Source organism: Heterocephalus glaber, unplaced genomic scaffold, assembly GCF_053883595.1.
Source record: "Heterocephalus glaber isolate CG9 unplaced genomic scaffold, H.glaber_assembly_v1.0 deba00001733, whole genome shotgun sequence".
Classification (NCBI taxonomy): Eukaryota; Metazoa; Chordata; class Mammalia; order Rodentia; family Bathyergidae; genus Heterocephalus; species Heterocephalus glaber.
The window spans coordinates 2,990,915-3,018,044 of NW_028258444.1; the positions used below are offsets into that span (position 1 = coordinate 2,990,915).

The 27,130-nt window shown below is 40.4% G+C and overlaps 1 pseudogene; it reads left to right on the forward strand.

The window, feature by feature from the left end:
• Positions 1 to 266: 266 nt before the first annotated feature.
• The window catches only part of LOC101719758 (glycoprotein endo-alpha-1,2-mannosidase pseudogene), a 37,356-nt pseudogene continuing 10,492 nt past the window's right edge, over positions 267 to 27,130 (forward strand).

Sequence of the window (27,130 nt, forward strand, 5' to 3'; positions counted from 1 at the left end):
CCTCAAGCACTTTTCTAATCTAGGGCCTTCTTTACTCCTTCATCCAGACTGTGTTAGCTGACTCAAAGGTTGGGTACCACTCACTGATCTGGCAGAACCTTTAGAAGAGGAGGTTCAGAGTGGCCACCAAGCTTGTCCAGGCTGATGAGCCAAAGAGCCCTAACTGTGGAGTTGCTTGGCTTTATCTGATCAGGACTTGCTTACAGCAACACAGGAGAGTCAGCCCAGGATGTGCAACCACTTCCTGCTGCTTCTGCTTTTGATATATGAGCAGAAAATATGCCTACACCTTCAGGAAGAAGTCCTATGTGGTCACCCTGGTTGTAATCCAGGACAGTGACTCCCACCAGCCCTGTGGTGAATATGAAGCTGATGAGCACAACCAGGAGATCAAAGAGCAAGAAAAGGTTTATCACTTGAGGGAAATAAGCAGCACACTGGAGATAATTCTCAAAGCACACTGTCCTCCATGAAAGAAAGAAAAGTAGGGCCTTTAATTGGGAAACATACACATTCATACAGGAAAGACCTATACTCACATGGAAAGACAAGCACATTACTAAGCATGCTAGCTCACAGTCACATTCTCTGTATTCAAAAACATGACAACTGGGAATGTCTGTGGGTGGAGAATTTATTGTAAGGAGCAAAGTTTACTCTTAGTCATCTAAAAAGAGTTAACATGGTTCAGTGATTTTGGCTGGTTCTTTGTAAGTTTCTCTAGAAGGCCTTAGCTGAAGGAAAAAACAACTTTGAAGGAGCACTGACAGTCATTTAAATGGGCAGCTCACATTTGCCTTTCTTGAAGGTATCAGTGGTGGTGAATCTGTGGTGTGCATGCCACAGCTATTTGTTATCATTGAAAGCTCTAAAAGGTTCACCATTACTGGCATAGGTGATCACCCCTATAAAGTCCTGCACACAGTAACTGACAAAGATCATTTACCAGTTTCTATTAGGGTAAAAGGGGGACAACGGTGATTTGAATTGTATTCTGAGACTGGTTAGTTAAGCCCTTATTTATTGTACTTGTAAAATACAATTTTATATATTAGGAATATTCTAATTCTAAAAGAATATTCTAATGTTTTATACTTGTGATAATTATAGGGGGACTAGAAAGGTCATATTCAGGGTTAATTATAAGGTTGAGAATACAAATCAGCTTCCTATGACAAATCATTTCTAAGCTAAATGATCATAAGCAGTATTTTCTGAAGCAAAAGTCTAATAAACACAGTTTACTATAACACTCATAGTTTCAAGGTTTAAATTCAATAAACATAGGACATATTAAGCTATCCACTATTACTGGAAAATTCTGTCCTTTCTACTGAACAGATGACCAGAAGATCAACTTCGTTGTGACAAGAAACAAGAGATGTAATTTAGATGCAACTGGTATGTAAATAGTCACTAACCTTATCTATCAAAAGAGACTAATGGTTAATCCTCTTTTTATGTTCTCAAAAATCACTTGGGTCAATAGTTAGCCATTCCCCTGGGAAAAAAGTAAAAAGCAAATATCAGATATCAGGTTTAACTTTAAATTTAAACAAGACCATATAAATGCTATCCAGAACCTATAATTTTTACAGATTTCAGATTTTTCTAATATTGATTTGTATATTCTATATTAATTCCTTTAACCCTTTCTCAGAAATATGGAAGATCTCAAATTTACTTTTTAATTTTATTTCTGCTGAAGGAGAAAAGTTTTTATTTTAAAACATAAATTTTTCTTCTATTGCTTTTATATGAGGAGATATTTCTCCATACAGTTAAGATGGTTACAATTTTTCTCCTATAAAGACTTATAAAAAATATTTAACTCTATTATTGAGCTATGCCCTTGACCTTCTTTAAATTTTTGAGACAAGGTCTTGTCAGTTGCTGAGGTTAGTTTCTAACCTGCTATCTTCCTGTCTCAATCTGTCAAATGTTATACACAGCATAAATGAGGCCACTCAGACATAGGCTTTGGGAGAGAAAATAAAAGGTTCACTTCTGTCCAGGTGTGAACAAAGACTGATATTGGGATCAGATTTCAGCAATTATCTGAAAAGAGCTGAGTTTATTACATCTGTCTGTGGCTATGCTGACATCAAAAGAGAAGGATGTCAGCAGTTAGCTGGGAAAGAAAACTACATTTATGTGGGTTTTGGGGAAGAGGCTATGATCATAAGGAATGTTTTTGACTGAGGGCCCAAGGATGGTCAGTGTAGGTGTGTATACAATACTGGGCTCTTTGGTTCCCAGGAGATTATATACTCTGCCCTAAATTTTCTTTATGGCTGTTCTGTTTACTGAGAATAGCCTGTTGTTGGATGAGAGCAGCCTGTTTGGTTGTGAAGGTCTCATTCAGGCCAGGCAAGACATTCCCCTCTTTTTGTTATTATATGGGGAGGAGGGCAGAAAAGCCACTGAAGCTTCTCATGGCTGCTTTATGCATGACAAATGGGCAATGTGGACAGCTTAGATGGGAGAGATATTTTGGGGAATGTATCAAGAAGTGGCCAGGTCAGCATCCTGAATGCAGTCCTGTGAGAAAAGTTTGAAGAGGCATGACAAACATCAGTTTAACAAGGAAAGAGTTAACTGTAAAGTCATCTGGAGGAACTGTGGGGAGAAGATGCAGGGTGTGACTGAAGGGCATTGTGAAAGAAACAGGAGCACTAACTGGGTTAAAAGTCTCAAGGAGGAAGAAGGGAGATGTTTACCTAGGACAATGATGACAAGCATGAGCATGAGAAGTGATTCTATCTTCGAGGCAAAAGATAATTGAGTTAGAGTGTTAAACAGGGCATATCTAAGGTCCTTGCTATCAATCATTGAACAGAAGGAGAGTAAGAAGGAAGGGAAAAAATGCAATCTCTTTGCAGTCACAGAGTGCCTTGAAGTATGAGATCATTCGTGTGAGATATGACTCCAAACTGGAAGTCTGAGGGTGAAACCAAGTAAAATCAAAGCAGACTGAATGAAGAAAGTAAATAAAATGACAAGACACACAAAAGCAAGGCATCTGCTTATCTTTTGGAATTCAAGGTAGCCTGATGGAAGTAGGGGAGATTACTAGCAATTTCAACAAGAAGGGGTCAGATAAGCTGTCAGCTGGGCACAGTTTTAACCCAGATCAATAAATCCATGGAGGAGGGTCCCAGAGGTGAGCAGCCATGTGGGTGCTGTAGACAACCAGGAAGGGTCCTCTCCACTTAGGCTGAAGGGATTGGGGATTTAGGATTTTATTAAAACTCATTTATTAGCCAGGCCATCCTCATGAGGCTGGGTTTTAAGAAAAGACAGGAGAAGGTTAGCAGCACGTTGTATGTCTTTTAGACCTGTTTTAGGACAGGGAGAGAGTCTCCAATAAGGTGAGGTCCTTGGCTGAGGTGTGGCCAAGTAAAAAGCTACAGCCATATAAAATCTTGAATGGACTGTATCCTGTAGGTCCCCTGGGCATGGCTCTGGCACAAAGAAGAGCAAGGGAAAGCAGAGAAAGCTAATCCTTATGGAGTTGGAACATGAGCCTGGTAAGGTAGGCCTTAAGGAGCCCATTAGCCCATTCTACCTTCCCAGATGACTGAGGCCAGTAGGGGATGTGAAGTTTCCATTGTATATCAAGTGACTTGGACACCTCCTGGGTAATTTGGCTAATAAAAGCTGGAGCATTGTCTGACTGAAGAGAGGTGGGAAGGCCAAACTGGGGGATGATATCAGGTAAGAGGGAGTTAACAACTACTGAGGCTTTTTCTGAGCCTGTGGGAAAGGCCTCTATCCACCCCATGAAGAAGTCAACCCAGACAGGAGATATTGTAACTTTTGTACTCATGGCATGTGAATGAAATCAATTTAGCTGTTCTGAGTTGGGGAAAAACTTTGTGTTTGATGTGTATGGAAAGGAGCAGACCTCAGGGAGCCCTAAGGCATGGTTACCTGGCCAACAGAATATTGAGTGGTGATAGTTTTGAGGAGCACCTTCCAAGAGGGAAATCAGATAGAAAGCTCAAGCAGATGCATGAGCAGTTTGTAGCCTGCATGAAAATAGGTATAAGGGACAAAAGAATGGCATGGGCCTGCTAGGCAGGGAGGAGGAATTTTCCCTGGCTTAAGAACCATCCACCATTGGTGGGGAGGTCCTAATATTGTTGGTACTCAGAAGGGGAATAGGCAAGAGAGAAGCTGGAAAGGCAAAAAATATTGTCCCTTGGGAGTATGGGGGGAGAGATTAGAAGTTTTCTTTGTGGTTTTATCTGCAAAGGCATTCCCAGCACCTATCAGGTCTGAAAGTCTCTGGTGTCCCCTGCAGTGAAACACAGTCACCCATGTCATCAGGATAGCGGCCTGAAGAAGGTCTTTAATGAATGGAGCATTAATGATTGAAGACTCTTGGGAGGAGAAAAACCTTCTTTCTGCCCAGAGAGCAGCATGCTTATGTAATATATGAAACAAACACTTTGAGTTTGTATAGATGTTAACTTGTACGCCCTTAGCTAGACTAAGAACACAGGCCAGAGCAGTTAGTTCAGCCTGTTGAGAGATAGTGGAGTGGGGAAGAGCTTCAGCTTCTATAATATAGTCTTGGGAGGCAATAGTGCATCCTGCCCTGGCAGGGCTATTGGGCTTTGCCTTGTATAAACTCCCATCAATAAACCAGGTATGATTAGAGTTAGAAAGGGAGAAGCTGGAAATGTGAGGAAAAGGAAGGGTTGCTAGGTGCCCAGAGACATTCAGTCATGTGGTTCAAGCTTTTCTGAAAGGGGTAGTGGGTAGATAAAATGAGAAGCTGGATGAAAATCAGGACCCAGGGAGATTGTAACCATGGGAGTCTCCATGAAAAGTGCATAGACTTGAATAAGGCAAGGGGTGGAGAGAAAGTGTGAAGTGTAGGATGAAGACACAAGTTCCTGAAGGTTGTGGGAAAAGTAAAGGGTGAGTGGGGCATGTCTAGTAATTTTGAATGTCCCTAGGAATAGCAGGGCTTTAGCGACAGCCACCCATAGGCATGCCAGCCAGCCTATGACAGTGGGGTCAAGCTATTTTGTCAGAAATGTGATTGGATGTAAGCTGGGACCTTGTATCAAACCCCCTACTGCACATATCCTATACTCTACTGCATAAATGCTGAAGGTTTGGGTAAGATCTGTGAGAGCTAAAGTGGGGGCTGTTTTTAGGAGCCTCTTTTAAGGTGTGAAAGGATTGGGGGGAAGGTTTTGTGATCTAAGGGCTCAGTAGTGTCTCCCTTTGCAAATTTGTAGAGGGGTTTGGTGAGGACAGCAAAGCTGGGAACCCAGAGGGGGAAAGATACTAGTATGCTGAGAAAGGAAAGAAGTTGTTGTTTGGTAGTAGGAACTGGAATCTGGGAAATTAAGTGGATGCAATCTGGAGGTAGAGTTCAGGTATGTTTGTGGAGAAAAATGCCCAGATAGGTGACAGATGGGGGAGAGATTTGGGCTTTAGGGGGGATATCCCTTGGAGTCCAGATGTTGCAGTGATAAAAAGATAAGAGGACACCGGGGATTTAGCTCAGTGGTTCTGCTGCCTGCCTCAAAAGTGCAAGGTCCTGAGTTCGATCCCTCGTACAAAAAAAAAAGGAAGATAAGAGGGTATCTTTACGGGGCTATTCATAGTAGGGGCTGCAGAGGGGGAGGCCAGCTACATACTATATGAGATGAGAGAAGGAAGGATAAAAGGAGAGTAAATCATGCACAAAGGCCTGACCAAAACAGTGATGTCTATCACAGAAGACCTGAGGCAAGACAGTCCAGGTCAGCTGTTGGGATTGACAGATGTCAGGGTCTATCTAGATGAAGGCAAAGAGAGGCTGTGAAAAGGGGTGAAGAGGAATAGTGAAAAAAGCATTTTTTAGATCTAAAACAGCATAATGAGTGGTGGATGAAGTGATAAGTATAGAGTGTGTAGGGATTAGCACTACGTGGTGTGTGGAGAGGACAATCTGATTAATGACACAGAGATCTTGTACTAGCCTATAAAAGCCATCTGCCTTCCATAGTGGAAAATGGGAAAGGGGTATATTGTAAGAGGAATTGACAGGAATTAATAGACCGTGCTTCAGTAGGCAAGAGGTTGTAAGCCCCTTAAAGCTAGACCAGGGATGAGATATTGTTATTGGGCAGGCTTATTGGCTATCAGGCTTGAGATGGATGTTAAGGAGTTGTTTAGAAGAGGCCAAGGATGGGGTAGAAGTGTCCCAGACTCTGGGGTTAAGGTGAAGGGACATGAAGGGAGCCTCCAGGGATAGGCCGAGAACAAGATACTGGAGTGGCTATAAACACTGGCTGTGTCCTGGGGATGGTCAGAGTGTCTGACAGCTTGGCTAAGATGTGTCACCCTAAAATGGGAATGGAGCAGGTAGGGATAACTAAAAATGAGTGTGGGAGAAGGTATTGGCCCAATTGACAACAAATTGGGGGCATCTTAAATGGTCTGGAGACTTTACTGTCAATCCCCACAACAGTAATTGGGACCAAGGAAGTTGCTCCTTGAAAATAAGGCAAGGTAGAGTGTGTAGTGCCTGTGTTGCAGAGAAATGGGATGAACTCACCCTCTACCATAAGAGTTACCCAGAGCTTCACATCCAAAATGGTCTAAGAGGCCTCAGTGTCCTCCAGATAGCATCAGTCCTTGGTGGCCAGGCAAAGGCCTGGGAAGGAACCAGTTGGGGGGTCCCTGGGGTTGTGACCCAGAAGTATCAGGAGTGACTGCTAGCACTGGACAATCTGACTTCTAGTGGGGACCCCCCCAGGAAGGACATGGCTTGAAGGGAATCCTGGGTGGTGGACATTCCCTAGCCCAGTGATCATTTTGTTGGCATTTGAAGCATATCCCTGGAGGGGTACCTTGAGTCTGGGCTGCCTTTGATCCTTTATTAGTTACCTTGGCAGCTGACTGTACAGAGTTTCTTACAACAGAGGCCAGCATCTGAAACTCAGAAATGTGCTGTCAAGAATATTCACCCTGTTCTTATAAACTTTGAAAGTTGAATTTAATAGTTCTTGTTGTGATGTTTAAGAACCAGTCTTCAGTTTCTTTAATTTTTTTACAAATATCTGGGGTAGACTGAGAAATAAAATGCATCTTTAAAATAAGCTGGCCTTCTTGAACCTCTGGATCTAGAGCTGTATAATGCCTGAGGGCGGCAGCCAAAGGAACTATGAATTGGGTTGAATTTTCATCCTTTTTCTGGGTGGTTTCTTTAAATCTATCATAATTAACTGCCCTATGTTCCACCTTGTGGAGTCCTTCAACTAAGCAAGTAACCATACAGTTATGGCTTTTGTGAGCTGGGGACTGTTCTTCCTCATCTAGCCAGTTAAAATCCTAATTTGGTTTGACTTGGGGAACGGCCACAGTGTCCTCCTGAATATTAGGCTTAAGGCATTTGCAGTCGTCTGCAGTGGCCTGGGTCAAAGACCAAACATGTTCTTGTCCCTCGAGTGAGAGGGTTCAGGAAAGGATAACATTTAGATCATTCCAAGTAATTTCATAAGACTGAGTGAGATATTGGAGCTCTTGAATATATCTAGTAGTGTCTGTGAAAAAGGAACATAAATGCTCATTGATCTGAGAGAGATCAGACAGGGATAAAGGAACATGGACTTGAACTATCCCCTCTGCTCCTGCCATCTCTTGAAATGGGAATTGGGGAGTCAGGAGTATAGAAGGAGCTCCAGACTGCAGTCCAGACCAGGTATGAGGCAGAGTTGGATTGGGCACAGTCTACAGAGGAGGGTCAGGTCCAGGGCTGGGGCTTTGGCAGGGAGAGAAGTAGCAGATAACTCAGCCAGAAACTGATTAGGAGTAACAGGAGGCTTGGAGAAGGAAGGAGAGGCAGCTGCAGCAGGAGGTTCTGGGGAAGGGAGCAGCAGATGTGCTGATTTCAGTGGCAGAAGCCTCTGGGGAAGGGGAGAGAGTGGTTGCAGTTGCAGGAAGTTGCCAGAGGAGTGAGGTAAGGAGGATGAGCCTCTCCTTCTGGTACGGGAGCAGAGAGCGGTAATTTATTACATCTATTGTGACAGAGAGCAGCAACAAGGTCAACAATGGATATCTCTAGCTATGACCAAGGCTGTGAACATGGGTGAGTGACCAGATGGTCATCACTGTGACTGTCAAACATCAAAAGGAGAGACAGTTCTTTTATGAGATTATTCCCCATGACCTGGCATGGAAAAGCAGGGTGGACCTCTCTGTGTCCTGGTGGGTGAGGGGAGAAAGTAGAGCTAGGGAGAGCTAGGGAGGGAGAGAGCAGAGCTAAGGAGCTGCAGCGGCAGCAGTGGCAACAGCCAGCAAGGGGGAACTCTTAAAGGTGCAATGTAAAGGGGAGAGAGAGAGAGAGAGAGAGAGAGAGAGAGAGAGAGAGAGAGCTATCCTAAACCCATGAGACCATAAAAGGGCACGGGGAGCGGAAAAGCATGGCTGAGGTAGCTAGGAGGCTGTAAAAAATCCTTACCCAGTCTGAAGCTTGCTGGAATGGCAGGAGCTGGGGAGCTGTCTGGAGAACTAAAGCAAAATCCAGAGACTATATTGCCAGGTGGCTTCAGTAGGGCATTCCAGATAGGGTGTAAAACCCTCCAAGGAGAGTCCCCTATCCCAGGTTTTGAAACCAAAATATTATAAATGGCACGTGTGAGGCTACTCAGGGACAGGCTTTGTGAGAAAAAAGGTTTATTCCTGCCCAGGTGTGAACAGAGACTGAAATTGGCAGTAGATTTCATCAACTAGCTGGGAAAAGCCAAGTTTATTTCATCTTTGTGTGAATGAGCTGACATCAAGAGAGAGATATCAGCAGCTAGCTTGGAAATAAAACTAGGTTTATATAGGTTTTTGGGAAGGAGCTATGATTACAAGGAATGTTTATGACTGAGGGTCCAAGAATGGTCAGTGCAGGTGTGTATACAATACTGGACTCTGGTACCTAGGAAATTGTATACTCTGTCCTAAATTTTCTTTATGACTCTCTGTTCTATTTACTGAGAATAGCCTGTTGTTTGCTGAGAATGGTCTCTTTGCTTGTGAAGATCTCATTCAGTCCAGGCATGATACAGAATAGCTGGGATTACAGGTGTGTGTACTATTACAACCAGCAAACTTTAACTCTTAAATCAGCTATTATGAGTTGTAATGAATATAGATCATTTCCTGCGTCTTAATGGCAATTTATTACACATGACAGTCTAAAATTTTGTTGCATCCCTTCTAGTTCATTTCCACTCATGTATTTTTTCTTATAGTAGTTTCAATTATTATTGTTTTAAAGTATTCTTGTGTATGTGAGAAAACAATTCTCACCTGATTATTGTAGACAGCTAAGTTAGTTAGAAAATATAAGGCAGTTAGGCAAGGCTGGGCTCTCAGCACAAAAGACAATTGTGGCCTGAGGCTTGTTCACTGAAGGCCAGGCTTCAAGAAAAAGAGGAAAAACTATATCCACATACTTCCCTTAGGAATGAATAGCAGTGATTGATATTCTAAACAAGTATCAATCACCTTGAGTGGAGACTAAAAGCTCCCAAGCCCATTCCTTTCTGGAAAATCCTTGTTCATTCTATGTATGCTTGCTATGTGACTTGCTTCCCCATTTGATCCCAATTTAATCAATATTATGTAAGTGACTATACTAGTTGTAATCTATTGGCTGAACATATTTTTGTTCCACTTCACACCCAACTTGTGATTTCTCATTGGATCAATGTTACCTAAACAACTATACTTTTAATCTTATTAGTCGAATATAGTTTTGTCCCACCTTGAACCCACCTCACCCTGTGGTTTTGCTCCATAAAATACCCTTGAGAAGTAGGGTTCGTGAACAACCCACTTTCTGGATCCCCTTCTGTCTCACTTAGACAAACTATCTCTCTCAATAAATTCTTCCTATTCTTAAGTTCCATTGTTCCTCGAATTCATTCTTTAATTTGAGAGAACACAACACATGCCCAACACAACACATATTGGACATCTAGCAGGTTGGAAGTAATAATATTTCCCCCTACATTATTTGGAGGTTCATATATCATGCACCCTATGTCAGGTTCATTCTTTCTCCTCTTTATTTTACAAGATAAACTTTACAATTATCAATATCTTCTTCATCTCTTCAAAAAATTCCCACTGGGATTTTATTATAGACTGTTATTTGTAAACCAGTGTGGGTTGAGTTGTTAATTATATCTTCCAGTTTGAAATTTGGTACTTCTCTACATTCAAATCTTTGTGTATGTGAGGCATGTGCACAGGTCTACACCTCTTAAGTTTTGAACAAATCTCATATTTCATTTCAGTTTTATTTCTATTTATTATATTTTTTCCCACCTCTTAAGTTTTGAACAAATCTCATATTTCATTTCAGTTTTATTTCTATTTATTATATTTTTTCCTATTGTAATTGAAATAACTTTTCCATTATATCTTCTAATTTTTACTGTTACATTTGCTGTGCATTTAATTTATATCTATTTTTCTAATTTAGATGAGAACCATGATATTACTGTTTTTCAGTATGAAGCTATCCTTGTATTCTTTGAATAAATCTTACTTAGTTTTGTTAAATATTCATTGGACAATTTGTTGGACTTAGGCAGTAGTTAAGCCACCAAAAGTGGTTCAGAGTAGGCAACTTCAGTATAAGTATTGTTTTAAGAAGGCAATTTTAAAAAGCAGACTTAGGAAGCACTCTCTGCCCTCCCCCTCTTTACTAAGAAGAGGAATATAATTTTTACCAGAGAAAACCCCAGATTTGTATAAGCCCAAAGATGGCACCAGAGGATCTACATAACAAATTTTTTAAAAATAACCTGTATTTTCCATGTTTCCCCAATATATTCGCCTTCACACAATTTGCCAATCCTAGAAACTCTGAGTCCTCTTCTTTACCTTTTCACTTCTCTACACACTTTTCCTTTTGTTAGGAGACTGTGTAGATCCAAGTCTCACCACCTCTGAGTTCATCAATGAGAATTCCCATGTGTATGCATGATGTACATGTTAATAAGCTTTTCTTTCTTCAGTCTAATTTGTGGCATCACAGCCAATGAACCTAAAATGGTCTAAGAAAAAAATACACCAAGAGAGAAAATTATTTCTAATACTTACTCTCAATACCTCACTTCTGAAACCAAATGTATAGGGCTTTTCTTCAAAACAACTCAATGTCATTTTCTGGCAGACTTCATTTTCTTACAACTGAGTGTCCTGTAATTCTGACACAGTCTAACCAGGGTCAGTGCAGACCTCACAGGTAAGGGTTGTGTCTCACAATGCTCCCCACAATGGCCACCTATAAATCCAGCATGTCACCTGATTACTGTAAATGAGAAGATCCCATGGTCCCTCCCTCCAGTTTGCTCATTCATTAGAATGTGTCAAAGAATCCAAGGAAATACTTTACTATATTCATTAACATTGTATAAAGAGTACAACTCAGTCAAATGGAAGAGATATGGAGGGAAGACACAGAGCTTCAATATCATCTTCCATGGACCACCTGCCCCCAGCACCTCCATGTGTCACCAATCCAGAAACTCTCTGACACCCATCCTGTGGGTTTCTGTAGCAAGGCTCATTTTATAATTTTTCATTTACTCCTTTTTTTTAAACTAAGGATGCAACTCAGAAATGCTCTACCACTGAGCTATGCTCCCCACCCGATCCAGCAGGATTGATTACATCACTGGCCATTGGTGAATAGGTCAATTTACAGTCCTGCTCTCCTCCCCACAGGATGGGCTAAACATTCCAACCTCTAATCACAGGGGTGACTCCTCTGACAGCCAGCCTCCCATTTATTTTTTCATTCATTAATTTTATTGCTACATTTTAGGTATGCGATATGCTGACATTTGTTATTGGGAATTTGTACCTTTACGTAATATATATTGGTTCTTATTTTTTCCCCATTCCCCTGCTCTCCCTTCAACCCCTCCACCTCTCCCTATTTACAAAGACTTTGTTTCTGTTTTTTCCTTTTCTCATATTTATTCCTTTCCCATCTTTCCTTTCCCCTACCCCAAACTGCCCCTTCCCCTTTGGACCTTTTCTTCCTATTTCACATTATTTATTATACATTTTGATCCTTATTTACACTTTCAGTTTCAACACTAGGATTAGAGATCCCATTTGACTTGGATATACTCCCACTGGGTATCTTTCCAAAAGAATTAAAAGAATCATATCACAGTGATACATGTACACCCATGTTCATAGTGGCACAGTTTGTAATAGCTAAAACTTGGAAACAGCCCAATTGCCCATCAACTGGAGACTGGATAAAGAAAATGTGGTGTTTTAAAAATAAAATGCAGTACTACTCAGCCATGAAGAATGAGAAAGTAGAGACATTTATAGCTAAATGAATGCATATTGAGGCCATACTCTTAAGTGAAATAAATAGGACACACGTGTAAATACTGAATCATTTCTCTGGTGTGAGAAACTGAAATTGTAAATAAGAACTAAAAGTTATAATAGATAATGTGAAATGGGAAGGAAACAGCCTCCCATTTTTAGGACCTTTTCAAAAGTCATCCTCAGGCATGGTTGAAAGTGGCTCACTCTACCTAAGGTACTTGCTGTGTCATTTTTACCTCTTAGGAAATTACAAGGACTTCAGGAATGCTGGCCAGAGATGAAGAACAAATAGACATTTTTCTTAGATAACCTTAAAGATAGGTAGAAGCAAACAAATTTTCTCCCCTATACCCTAGAGCTTGTAAACCCTGTTGCAAGAAATTAAAATAGTCATAAAATTTTTTAGAAGAAAATAATATACTATTAATTAAATCTAAGAACCGTGTTGACCAAGAATAAAATCAACATGTTATTACTGAACTTTAAGATTTAGATCTCCTGGTGCTATGCCAAAATGTGGGAGATAGAATTTTGACTATTTATTCAAAGCTAGCTCCAAAGGAGACAAAGGGGCTCCTTTGTTGCCACAATCTCACCACACACATGCTCATGTGTGCAAAGGGCTTTTATTGAAAGGGAGAGTGGAACAGTGGAATAGTGAATGGAAATCCCCATGCTTGGGTTATTTTCTTCAGAGGGTATTGATTCCTCTGTGACCATTCTCAGATCCCCTCTTCCCTCCTCCAAATGAAACTGGACTTCTGCCTCCTGGGGCCAGCATTTGCGGGTTCTTTTCAGACAGATAATTTATTTCTATAATGGACACTTTACCTTTTTGCAAGTCAATTCATATGAGTTTAGAAGAGGAAGGGGTGTTTACAGAGGTTTCTCTTCAGAAATTAGAATACCAAATTGAGGCTAGTGACATAGGCCTGTAATCCCAGTATTCTGGGAGGCTGAGGCAGAAGCATCACAAATTCAAACCCAGCCCAGGCAATTAGTGATTTAATGAGACCCTGTGTAAAAAAAATTAGTTTTAAAGGGATGGAGGTATAGTACCAAAAAAGGTACAGTATCTTCCAGGAGGTATAGTATCTTCCAGTACCAAAAAAACCAACAAACCAACCAACAAACACTTCAAAGGGATGAATTGTTAGAGGGCCAGGAAAAGAAAAGAAATTAGTAAGAAAGGGAGCTTGTTTTAGTTACCTTCTTGTTGCTGAGACACAATTCTCAACACCTACAACTCTAAGGATGAAAGGTTTATTTTATGCTAGGAGAGGTTTCAGTCCATAATCAGTATTGGCTCCAAGATGGGGAGACATAACAGGGTAGCATGGCAAAGGAGAAATGGTTTATGTCATGGTGGCAGGAAGCAGAGAAAGAAATCAAGGGAGGAAGAGGGAGATGGGCCCTCCAGGCCATGCCCCTAGTGACCCACCTTCTGATATAGGAATATGATATAGGGGTGATATAAGAACCTCCAAATAATGTAAGGGAAATACTATAACTTCCAACATGATAGATGTTTGACGTGCTGAGTTCATGTTCTCTAAAATCAAAGAATGAATTCTTGAAACAACAGAGGTTAAGAGTAGAAAGTATTTATTGAGAGAAAAATAGCTTCTTACAGAAACAGAAGGGGCCTTAGAAAGTAGATTACCCATAGATTCTGCTTTTCAGGGGACTTTTATAGACCAAAGCCATGAGTTGAGGTGGATACAAGGTGGGACAAAACCATAGTTAACCAGTAGGACTATAAGTATGGTCCCTTAGGTAATATTGATCCAATAGAAAATCACAAGGTGGGTATGAGGTGGGACAAAACTGTGGTCAACTAATAAGATTATGAGTATAGTCATTTAGGCAATATTGATTAAATGGGGATAAAATGAGAAGCAAGTCACATAGCAAGAGTATGGATTTTCCTGTAAGGGACAGGTCAGGGACTTTTCCTGGAAGGGATGGATGAGTTTAGGTGTTGGTCCCCCATCTAGGTGATTAATGCCTATTTAGAATATCAGTCACTGCTGTTCATCCCTAGGGGAAGTATGTGGGTATAGTCAATTCTCTTTGTCTTGAAGCCTGGCCTTCAATAAATGTACCACCAGCCACAGTTGTCCTCTGCACTGATTTCTTCAAGGGCCCAGCCCTGTCTGACTGTCTATAATATTTTTAACTAACAGCTATCTACAATACTTTGACCAGGCTTCACCACACAGCATCACATTTAGCTACAAACTTATCCATGGAGTAAACCAGTGATACGTATCATGCCCTGTGATCCAATCACCTCCCAAAAGCTTCACCTCTGAGCACATGAGGCTTTGGGGAGCATCTAGACAGAAACCATAACACAGCTCTATGAAAACAATTTTCCCAGTGTCAGACTTCCTGCTGAGTGGGGCAAAGCATGGAATTTTTGAACAGAAGGCTTTGACTTGATGAGATATGCAATTTTTCATTCCCCTTTTTAGGGGAGGGGCAGTCAAAGGCATGGTTCTGGCTGTTAGTTTGGAGCCTACCCATGTAAATATTACACAAAGACTACAATACTCTTAAACTCAGAGTAGGTTTCTATTATTATCATCATCCGGGTATTAGCCCTAATTCTAAAATTCCATTAAAGAAGAATCTAATCCCAGGCAATACCAGTGAAAAAAATAGCATCTCAGGGCAAGGCTGAGTGATCATGACACGGTAGCTGCTGCTTGTTTCTTCATTAGGGTCCTACTCTAACACTCCCTGGATGAGGAGGGATCAGATAAGGAGCACATTAAGAATCTTCAATCTTGTACCATGTGAGGCTTGGGTTAAACGCTGGCCAAAGTCTCAGGGATTTGGATTGTTATTATTATTATTCAGCCAATCAGGTGTCACAGAGAAAAACAATTACTTATCTTACTCATTTTTCTTTTTTAAGAGAGAGAGATCCTCTGAAAGCATTTTTTTAACTCTAGAAAGCAGACCAGTTACACTGTAAAGAACAGAGAAAATTACATGTTAGAGGCTAATGAGCATCGCACCCCAGGAAACAGATTCAAGCAGTCTTGAAAATATGCTCTGAGGGGCTTGCTCCACCATCTTGTGACAAAGACAGGCTTGCGACCAAGACAGGGTGAGGAGGACCCCCCCCCCGGGCATACCCACCAGCCACAGCTTGGCCAAGCAGGGCCGAGTGGGGCTGAGTGGGGCTGAGAGGTTGCAGCCTGACTGGAACCCACTTCCTCCGGCTTGCTCCACCAGCTTGCAACCAAGACAGGCTTGCAACCAAGACAGGGTAAGGAGGACACCCCCAGGCAGGCCCACCAGCTGCCAGCTTGGCCTCACAGTGCCTCCAACAACAGCCCCCCCCCCGCCCTGGCTTTCTGGCTGTCCAGCTACTTGGTTCCACACTGCAGAAGCACAGGGGGACATAAAAGCCATTGTCCTGAGCTGCAGAAGTGAACAACAGACAGAGGGCCTCTCTCAGGCTCCATAATGAAAACAAGCCCATTGGAAAAGTAAAGAGAATCTCTGCAATAAAGGCACACCAGACCATGCTTGGTAAGTTGGAGGGATCATCAGCTCCCATCAGAACCTGGACTTTCTTCAGGGGAAAGGTAGCTGAAACCTGCAATAGAACCTTGCAGAGTGCAACCCTGAAGGAGGACAGGGAGCTCAACTTAGGACTTGCTGCCAGAAATCTGCCTGAATCTCATGGGTCTGGGACTAGCTTACTGAGACTCATTGACTTATAACTGCACACCGCTGCCCATGTTGTCTATTTTGACAGCAGAGACATACCCTGAAGGAGGACCTTCACTTTGAAAGGTGATAGATTAATAACTACCACAAATTGTCATTCTCTAAGATGTATTTGATGCTATGGTGTTGCTGATTGTATCACTTGGGCTAAGGCCTTGTGATTGATCTAATCAGTTGTCTTTCCTGGTATAATGAAAATGAGATATCCTCAGAGTCATTAGAGACTCAAAACCTAAAGACCAGCTATATCTGGAAGACACCTCTGAAAAGCAATCATTCCAAAAGGGTTCTAAATATATCAACAAAGATACTTACTTCAAGCAACTTCAAAAAAATCAAACCAGGAACTAAACCAAGGGCAGTACCAAAAACAAAAATGAGAAGACATTTAAGAAAGTCACAAATTGAGACTTCCACCCTCCTCAAAAGGCAAATTCTGGGGGAAATGAGGTAGAAAAGTCTGATAATGAACCAGCTGGACACCCTGAACTGATAGCACAAGAAATAACAAAACAGATGAATGAGGCTCTAGAAAAATTCAAAGCAGAAATAATCTCCCAGATAACTACAGAGATGGCAAGCAGAGTGAAAGACATGATTAGAGACTCTAGAACAGAAACTGATAAAAAAAAAAAAAAATAGATGAGCTCAGAAACAGGCTGGAAGCCATGAATGTCTAGCATAAGAAAGAAATGGAAACCATGATTGCCCAACATAGGAAAGAAATGGAATCCATGAAACACATTCAAACAGATATTCAGGAGATTAAAAACTCCATTGAAAGCATGCAGAGCAGACTAAGAGAATCTGAAGACACAATATCAGATATAGAAGACAGCATTGCAGTGAAGGACCATGAAAAGAGAGATTTCTTAAAAATAGAAAGGGACCATGAGAAATCAATTCAGCAGATGCTAGATGATGCAAAGAAGAATAACATTAAACTGATAGGAGTCCATGAAAAAACAGGACAAAGTGCAATTGACATAAAAAAAACCATTCACAGAAGTAATAGTAGAAAACTTCCCAGACAGAGGTGGGGAATTGGACATACAGATAAGTGAGGCATATAGAAGTAGAACTAGCCATGAGCAAAAAAAATCTACACCTAGGCATATAATAGTCAAGATCCCAGAAATGCAACAGAAGAACAAAATCCTACAGGCAGAGAAAAGAAACAAATCCCGTACAAAAGAAAGCCCATCAGAATCACAGCAGACTTCTCAACACAAACCCTCAACTCAAGGAGAGCCTGGGGTCAAGTATTTTGAGCCCTAAAAGAAAATAACTTCCAACCTAGACTTTTGTATCCTGCAAAATTATCTTTCAAAATCGATGGGGAAATTAGATACTTCCATGACAAAGAACACCTGAGAAATTTCATGAACATCAAACCAGCACTCCAAACAATTCTAAGCAATATCCCAGAAAAAGGCAAGGAAGGTCACAACTCCATCAGGCTCAACAGAGGGAAGACACGAGGCAAGGTAAGAAACTAAAGGGAATGGGGGAAAAAGAAATAACAGCCAACAACAGTAAAACATCATGACAAGGATGAGTCAATATCTTTCAATTATAACTATCAATGTTAATGGCTTCAATTCACCAATCAAAAGAAGTAGACTGACCGAATGGATTAAGAAGCAAAATCCAGCAATATGCTGTATACAAGAAACACACCTAACTCAAAAAGAAATTCATAGACTTAGAGTAAAAGGATGGAAAATAGCTCTCCACGTGACAGGAACCCAGAAAAAAGCAGGAGTATCAATCTTATTTGCAGACAAAGTAGATTTCAAACCAAAACTAAGTAAGAGATGTAGATGATCACTACATCCTTGTGAAGGGAACAATCCAAGAGGAAGAGATGACAATCCTAAATATATATGCAGCAAATACAAATGCCCCCAACTACACAAAACAAATATTAATAGACATGAAAAACCAAATAAGCACTAATACAATTTTAGTGGGGGACCTCAATACCCCTCTATCACAAATAGACAGAGCAAATAGAAAAAAATTAACAGCAAAATTCAAGAACTGAACCAAGCTATTGAACAAGTGGACTTAATAGATATTTACAGAGTATTCCACCCCACAAAATCAGAATACACATTCTTTTCAGCTGTACATGGGTCATTATCCAAAATAGACCACATGCTAGCTTATAGAACATGTCTAAATCAATGCAAAAGAATTCAAATCACCCCCTGTATATTATCAGACCATAGTGCAATAAAATTTAATAACATGAGAAACTGCAAAACTCCCACAAACACCTGAAAATTGAAAAACACCCTCCTGAACAACCAAGGGGTCACAGAGGAAATTAAAGAAGAAATTAGACGGTTTCTACAGGTAAGTGATAATGCCAGTACAATATACAGGAATCTATGGGACACAATGAAAGCTGTTCTACATGGGAAATTCACACCAGTGAATGGCCATATTAGGAAAACAGAGAAAACTCAGATAAATAACCTAATGTAGTACCTCAAACTCCTAGATAAAGAAGATAATAACAAACCCTAAGCTTACACAAGAGAGGAAATTATAAAGATCAGAGAAGAAATCAATGCAATGGAGACTAAGAGAATGACACAAAAAATTAATGAATCAGAGTTAGTTTTTTGAAAGAATAAATAAAATGGATAAACGTTTAGCCAACCTTATCACAAAAAGGAAAGAAAAGGCTCAAATCCATGCAATTAAGAACAAAAAAGGGGAAGGCACAACAGACCCAGCAGAAATCCAGAGGATCATCAATACCTACTTTGAGAACCTGTACTCTAATAAAATGGAAAACACAGAAGAAATGGACAGATTCTTAGATACATATGAATTGCCAAAGTTAAATGAAGAAGATATAGAAATTCTAAACTCCCCAATAACAATGAGTGAAATTGGAAATGTAATAAAATATTTACCACAAAGAAAAGCCCAGGTCCTGGTGGCTTCACTGCTGAATTATAGAAGACATTTAAAGAAGAACTAATGCCATTACCCTTTAAACTCATCAAGGAAATTGAAAAGGAAGGAAGGCTTCCAAATTCATCCTGGAAGCAAGTCTTACTTTGATTCCAAAACCAGGCAAAGACTCACCCAAAAAAGAGAACTACAGGCCAATCTCCCTAATAAACATAGATGCAAAAATCCTCAACAAGATACTGGCAAACAGAATACAGAGTGTCATCAAGAAGATCATACACCCTGTCCAAGACAGATTTATCCCAGGGATGCAAGGATGGTTCAACACTCATAAATCAATAATTATAATACACTATATTAATAAAAGACAAAAACCATATGATCATCTCAATAGATGCAGAAAAGGCATTTGACAAAATCCAACACCATTCATGATAAAAGCTACAGAAAATTGGAATAGAAGATCTTTATCTCAACCTGATTAAGGCTATCTATGAAAAACCAACAGCCAACATCATACTAAATGGTCAAAAACTGAAAACTTTCACACTACAATCAGGAACAAGACAAGGATGGCCACTATCACCACTCCCTTTCAATATAGTTCTGGAAACATTAGCCATAGCAATTAGAAAAGAGAAAGAAATAAAAGGAATAAAGATAGGAAAGGAAGAAGTAAAACTGTCATTATTTGCTGATGACATGATACTTTACATAGAAGACCAAAAAACTCTGCCAAAAGACTTCTAGAATTAATTGACAGATTCAGTAGAGTAGCTAGATACAAGGTCAACACTCAAAAAACAATAGCCTTCTTGTACACAAATAACAGACTCACTGAGAGAGAAATTAGGGAAACAATTCCATTTACAATAGCATCCAAAAAAATGAAATATCAAGGAATCAATCTAACAAAGGAAGCAAAAGACCTCTACATTAAAAACTACAGCACCCTAAAAAAGAAATTGCAGTGGATATAAGAAAATGGAAAGACATCCTTTGTTCCTGAGTAGGAAGAACCAATATAGTGAAAATTGCCATATTTCCAAAACTACTATATAGATTTAATGCAGTGCCAATTGAAATTCCAATATACTTCACAGAACTAGAGAAAACAATTCAAAAATTCATTTGGAGCCAGAAGAGACCTAGAATAGCAAAAGCAATTCTGGGCAACAGAGACATGGCTGGGGGTATCACAATACCCAACTTGAAGCTGTACTACGAAGCTACTATGATAAAAACAGCATGGTACTGGCAAAGAGACAGACCCAAGGATCAGTGGAATAGATTAGAAGATGCAGAAACAACTTCAGACATACTCAGCCACCTCATCTTTGACAAAAGAGCCAACCACCCTCATTGGAGGAAAGATAGCCTATTTAATAAATGGTGTTGGAAAAACTGGATTTCAACCTGCCAGAGATTAAAACTAGACCCATATCTATCACCATACACTAAACTAAGATTGAAGTGGATTAAAGATCTAAATATTAAGACAGAAACACTAAACTTGCTGGAAGATAGGTAGAACTCTTGAAGATACTGGCATAGGAAAAGACTTTATGAACAAAATCTCAATAGCATGGGAACTAGCAGAAAGAACTAACAACTGGGATTTCAGCTTATTAGAAAGCTTCTGCACTGCAAGAGAAACCACCAACAGAGCTAACAGACAACCTACAATGTAGGAAAAAAATTTTAGCAGCTATAACTCAGACAAAGAACTACTATCTAGAATATATAAAAACTGAAAAAAATCAGACCCTCCAAATTCAAAGTCCCAATTCAAAAATAGGCATCTGAAATGAACAGACATTTCTCAGACAAAGAAGTTAAAGCAGCAATTAAATATATGAAAAAATGTTCAACATCACTGGTCAATTGAGAGATGCAGATGAAAACAACACTGAGATTCCGCCTCACCCCACAAAGAGTGGCTGCTAACAAGAAATCAACCAATAACAAATGCTGGTTGGGGTGTGAAGAGAAAGGAACCCTTCTCCATTGTTGGTGGGAGGGCAGACTGGTGCAACCATTATGGAAATCAGTGTGGAGATACCTCAAAGAACTAGGGCTGGAGGTCCCATTTGACCCAGCTATTCCCCTGCTGGGTATTTTCCCAAAAGAATTAAAAGAATCATACCACAGCAATATATGTGCACCCATGTTTATAGTGACACATTTTGTAATAGCTAAAGCTTGGAAACAGCCCAAGTACTAATCAACTGCAAGCTGGATAAAGAAGATTTGGTTTTTTTATAAAATGGAGTACTACTCAGCCATAAAGAATGAGAAACTAGAGTCATTTATAGCTAAATGGATGCATATTGAGGCCATACTCTTAAGTGAAATAAATAGGATGCATGTGTAAGTTCCAAATAGTTTCTCTAGTATGAGAAACTGAGAGTATAAATAAGGATTAAAAAGATTAATAGCTAATAATTGATACTTTAAAATAGGAAAAGGTCAAAAGGTGTAGGCGTGGTGGGAGGAGATGGGGAAAGGAAAGAATGGAAAGGAAAAATTATGAGAAAAGATAAAAAAATGGAAATGAAGTCTATGTAAATAGGGAAGAGTGGAGGGGTGAAGGGATCACAGGTAATGGGGAAAATATAAGAAAAAAGATACATCATGTACAGGTACAAGAACACAATGATAAATGTAAATGTTTTGTATACCTAAAATGTACAAATAAAAGAATTTAAGCAAAAAAAGAGAAAATATGCTCTGAGGTTTTACAAAATGGCAGCTGTATTCATAACCGAACCACAAGAAGGCTGGAAGTGATAGCATTTTCTAGGTAGGAATTATGGTTGGTGCTTGGAAAAATTAAGCTATCTTGTAAGAAACTGAGTGGGTCTGGTGTCATTCTCAGTAGTTTTGGTGAAGGTTGCCCATTGTACAGAAGGTCAGCAGAGGTTAATGAGGTTTCAAAGGTCAACTCTGGTGGATGAGTAAGTATGTCTGCAGCCCAGGTCAAAGGCTCAGCTACTAACATGTTTAAGAAAAATGTTGCTCCATCCTCATGTTTTCCCTTGGCAACAAGTGAGCAGTTCATTTATGTGAGTTATAACTGACAATGTACTATATTCTTCCTCTTCCTTTCCTTCTTTGTTCTTCTAATCTCTGTGTGTTCTCTCACCCAAGGGGGGGAGCCAAAGGAAAACAACAGGCTAATCTAAGCAGCACAATTTTAAGAAGAATTAGAATGGGTATTGCTAACCCAAATGCAGCACAAAATTTTCTTTTCACATTGATAAACATGTTGTAGTGGAATGAAAGAAAATGAGCCAAAACAGGAGCACCTCTTTTGGCAAGCCTTCACTGGGGGAAAGAGTTGCCAGGCTGCCTCGAACAATGGCAAGAGAGGGCAGGGCTAACTGTGTTGAGGTTAATATAGGGCAGCAGTGGTGAGAGTATCATGAGAGTTGAGCAACTGGACACTGCCGCCTGGTTATTGTAAGGGGAAGATCATGAGGGTAGCAATGTGGAGCAACAAGTTAGGTTTTGCTTCTCCAAAGGGAGTAGGTTTCACTTTTCCAAAGTGGTTCATTTCCATAAGTGGGAACCATTTTAGGAACGGAAGCCATTTTAGAATGTAGGATCATCAGGTCCATTTTGTCTGGTAGAGAACTCTATCAGTAGGGTCAGGTAAGGGGACAGAGTGCAGGCATCTTAGGTTGACTGGCTGCCTCAAGAAAAAAGTTTACACTTGGGATGCACTTGACCCACAGCGGGCCCTCTCAGTGCCTGTTGATGGCCAGCATGCCCGTGGTGGTGAGCCCAGCCACTGGAGTCTCATTCACCTCCAGGAGCAGCTCCTGAGACACCATCCTGCTGCGGCTTTCATAGGCCAACTTGCCGGGCTGCACATCACTCAGCTCCCAGTTTAGAGGAGGCTTCTGGGTCAACACCCCACACTCCCAGTGCAGAGGAGGCTTCCAGGTCAGGGGGCCACAGCTCCCTGCACAGAGGAGGCATCCGGGTCAATGTGCCATAGCTCCCAGTGCAGAGGAGGCTTCTGGGTCAACCTGCCACAGCTCCCAGTGCAGAGTAGGAGGCTTCCAGGACAACCTACCACCACTCCCAGCACAGAGGAGGTAAGCTGCATGGGCACCAGCTGCACACATTCCCCACCCTCACCCATCGTCAAAATGAGAACACATGTAAACAAGTCTCAGACCAGACATCTTGATCTCTGACGGCAAGCCCAAAGGGAAACGAGATGGAACATCCTGATACTCAATCACCTGGACTCCTAGACTAGCAAGGAAAGAGGATCTGGAAAAAAATGAAATTGGAAATAATTTCTCACATAAAAGCAGAGATTGTGCCCATAATGCAAGACACAACTAATAAATCTAGGGAGGACACAGATGCAAAAATAGAGGAGCTGAGGACATGATGGAATCCAAAAATAGGAAGCAAATGGAATCCATAAAACAAATGCAAACAGATTTCCAGGAGATTAAAAACTCCATTGAAAGTTGGCACAGTAGAATGAGCCAATGTGAGGACAGAATTTCAGATGTAGAAGATAAGATTGCAATTAATGACCAGGAAAAGAAAATTTTCTTTAAAATAGTAAAGGACCGTGAGAAATCAATCTAGCAGCTGCTAGATGATGCAAAGAATAACATAAGACTAATTGGAGTCAATGAAGAAACAGGAGAGAGTGCAGATGACATAAAAAAACTGTTCATAGAAGTGATGGCAGAAAACTTCTGAAGCAGGGGAAAAGAACTTGACATTCAGATAAGTGAAGCATATAGAACTCCAATTAACCTTGATCAAAAAAATGTACACATAGGCATATAATTATTGAGATTCCAGAAACCCAACAAGAGAACAAACTTCTACACACAGTGAGAGAAAAGAAACAAATCACATACAAAGGAAAGCCCATCAGAATCACAGCAGACTTCTCAATACAAACCCTCAAGGCAACAAGAGGTTGGAGTAATGTATTTCAAGCCCTACAGGAAAACAACCTCCAACCCAGACTGATGTACCCTGTAAAACTATCTTTCAAAATTGATGGTGAAATAAGATGCTTTCATGACAAAGAGCACCTTAGGAACTTCATGAAGATCAAACCAGCAATTTTAGACAGAATCCTAGGAAAAGACAACGAGGATCACAACCCCAGGAAGCAAAGCAGAATAAATCCACCAGGCATGACAATAAATTAAAAGCAAAGGGGGAGAATCCAACAAAAAGAAAAAGTCACAACAATGATAACTCAATACATATCAGTTATAATCATCGATGTTAATGGTCTTCATGGACCTTGAGCAAACAATCCAAAAATTCATTTAGAACAAGAAGAGACCCAGAATAGCAAAAGCAATTCTAGGTAACAGAGACATGGCAGGGGGTATTACAACACCCAACTTGAAACTATACTACAAAACTACTGTGATAAAAACAGCATGGTACTGGCAAAGAAACAGACCTGGGGACCAGTGGAACTGATCAGAAGGTGCAGAAACAACTCCAGACACACTCAGGCACCTCATCTTTTACAAAGGAGCCAAACACCCTCACTAGGAGAAAGATAACCTCTTTAACAAATGGTGCTGGAGAAACTGGGTTTCAACTTGCCAAAGACTAAAACTAGACCTATATCTCTCACCATGCACTAAACTAAAATCAAAATGTATTAAAGATGTAAATATTAAAACAAAAATGCTGAACCTGCTGGAACAGAGGTTAGGTAGAACTCTTGAAGACATTGCTGTAGGAAACTATTTTATGAACAAAACCTCAGTTGCCCATGAACTAGCACAAAAATCAGCAAGTGGGATCTCTTCTTACTAAAAAGCTTCTGCACAACAAGAAAAACCACCAGCAGTGTGAAGAGACAACCCACAATGTGGGAAAAAATTTCACCAACCGTCCTTCAGTCAAAGGTCTACTATCTTGAATCTATAAAGACCTTTAAAAAATCAGAGCCCCCAAATTTAAAGGCCCAATCCATAAATGGGTATCCAAAATGAACAGACATTTCTCACACAAAGAAGAAGAAATAGCAAATAAATACATGAAAAAATGTTCAACATCACTGATCATTCGAGAGATGCAAATGAATACAATCCTGAGATTCCACTTCACTCCAGAAAGAATGGCTGCTATCATAAAATCAACCAATAACAAATGTTGGCGGTGCTGTGGGGAAAGAGGAACCCTGCTCCACTGCTGGTGGGAGTGTAGACTGGTGCAACCACTGTGGAAATCAGTATGGAGATACCTCAAAGAACTAGGGCTGGAAGTCCCATTTGACCCAGCTATTCCCCTGCTATGTATCTTCCCCAAAGAATTAAAAGAACCATACCACAGTGATATATGTGCACCTATGTTCATAGCGGCACAATTTGTAATAGCTAAAGCTTGGAAACAGCCCAAGTGCCCATTAACTATAAACTGGATAAAGAAAATATGGTGTTTTATTTTGTTTTTATAAAATGGAGTACTACTCAGCCATAAAAAACATGAAATTAACGATATTTATAGCTAAATGGATGCACATTGAGGCGATACTCTTAAATGAAATAAATAGGACATGCATGTGTAAATACCAAATAGTTTCTCTAGAGTGAGAAACTGAAAGTGTAAATAAAGACTAAAAGGTATAATAGATAATGTGAAATAGGAAGAAAAGGGGCAAAGTGGAAGGGGAAGTGGGAGGGGTAGGGGAAAGGAAAGAAGGGAATGGAATTAATATGAGAAAATGAAAAAAAGGAAATAATGTCTCTGTAAATAGGGAGGAATGGAGAGGGGTTGAAGGGAGAGCAGAGGAAGGAGGAAAACATTTTTTAAAATTTTTATAAAGTTTACACTTAAAATCTAGCTCACCCCTTCCATCATCTGAGATGAACAGCATGCTCCAAAGGTCACAAAGGTCTCAGGATCAGGGAGTGATCAGATGCTGGCCACTGACTGCCTTCACAAACTCAGCCACACCCTCCTCCCAACCTCCACATTTCCCTTTAAGAACAGCTCTGACTCTGAGGGGACAAAGCCCTTCTTTGTGTCTTGCCTGCTCCTTTATGTCACACCTATTAAACTCCAACTCTGTTTCTGTCTTGGTAAATTCTTTAGCCACCCATTCTCCTGGTCTCTGCAGTGCCCTTTGCATAGCACTATTTCTCTTACTTAATTCTCAAGACACCTAAAGAGGCAGTGCATGGTTAACAGGGGTTCTGTAATGCAAGACAGGTAAAAACATAATTTTCAAGGATATTGCATTCTTTCAACAAGAAGCTGTGACCTTACTCATACAAAACTGGCTCTGGATCCAAGAAAGCTCAGTGTTTATTAACATTTCCTTAGGAAGAAACAGGTGCACTTCTAAGGTCTTAATGTAAATCCAAACAAGAAAAAGGAGAATGATTCAGCAACTGTTCCATCAACTCCAGAATGGAGAGTGACACCAGCATCTGGGTCCTTTTTACATAGCCAAAGCCTAACCTAAAGAGCATACATCTTTCTCTGGGCTGTTACCTTGTTTCTTTTTATTGTAGATAGGTAAGTTAATTAGATATCTTGTAGGCAGTTAGACAGGGCCAGCCTTCAAGGAACCAACATGGAGACAGTTGGGAAGCCAACTTGGAGGACAATCAAGACACTTTCACTGAAAGCCAGCATTGTAAAAGAAGAGAAACTACCCTACCCATGTATTTTCCCTAAGGATAAATAGAAGTGATTGATATTCTAAATAGGTATCAATCACCTGGTTAAAGGACAAAGATCTTCCCAGAAAGATCCCTGCCCCACCCCTTACCACCAAAAGTCCTTGCTCATTCCTTGTACATTTGATATGTGACTTGCTTCCCCACTGGATCCCCATTTCATCAATACTACCTAAGCAACTGTAGTTGTAATCTTACTAGTTGACTACAGTTTTGTCCCACCTTGAACCTGCCTCACCTCATGGCTTTGTCCCATAAAACACCTTTGAGAAGTTGGGTGAGCAGGCAATCCACTTTCTAGTGCCCCTTCTGTCTCTCTTAGAAGCTTTCTTCCTCTCAATAAATTTTTCCTACACTTAACCTCCATTGTTCCTAGAATTCATTCTTCAATTTTA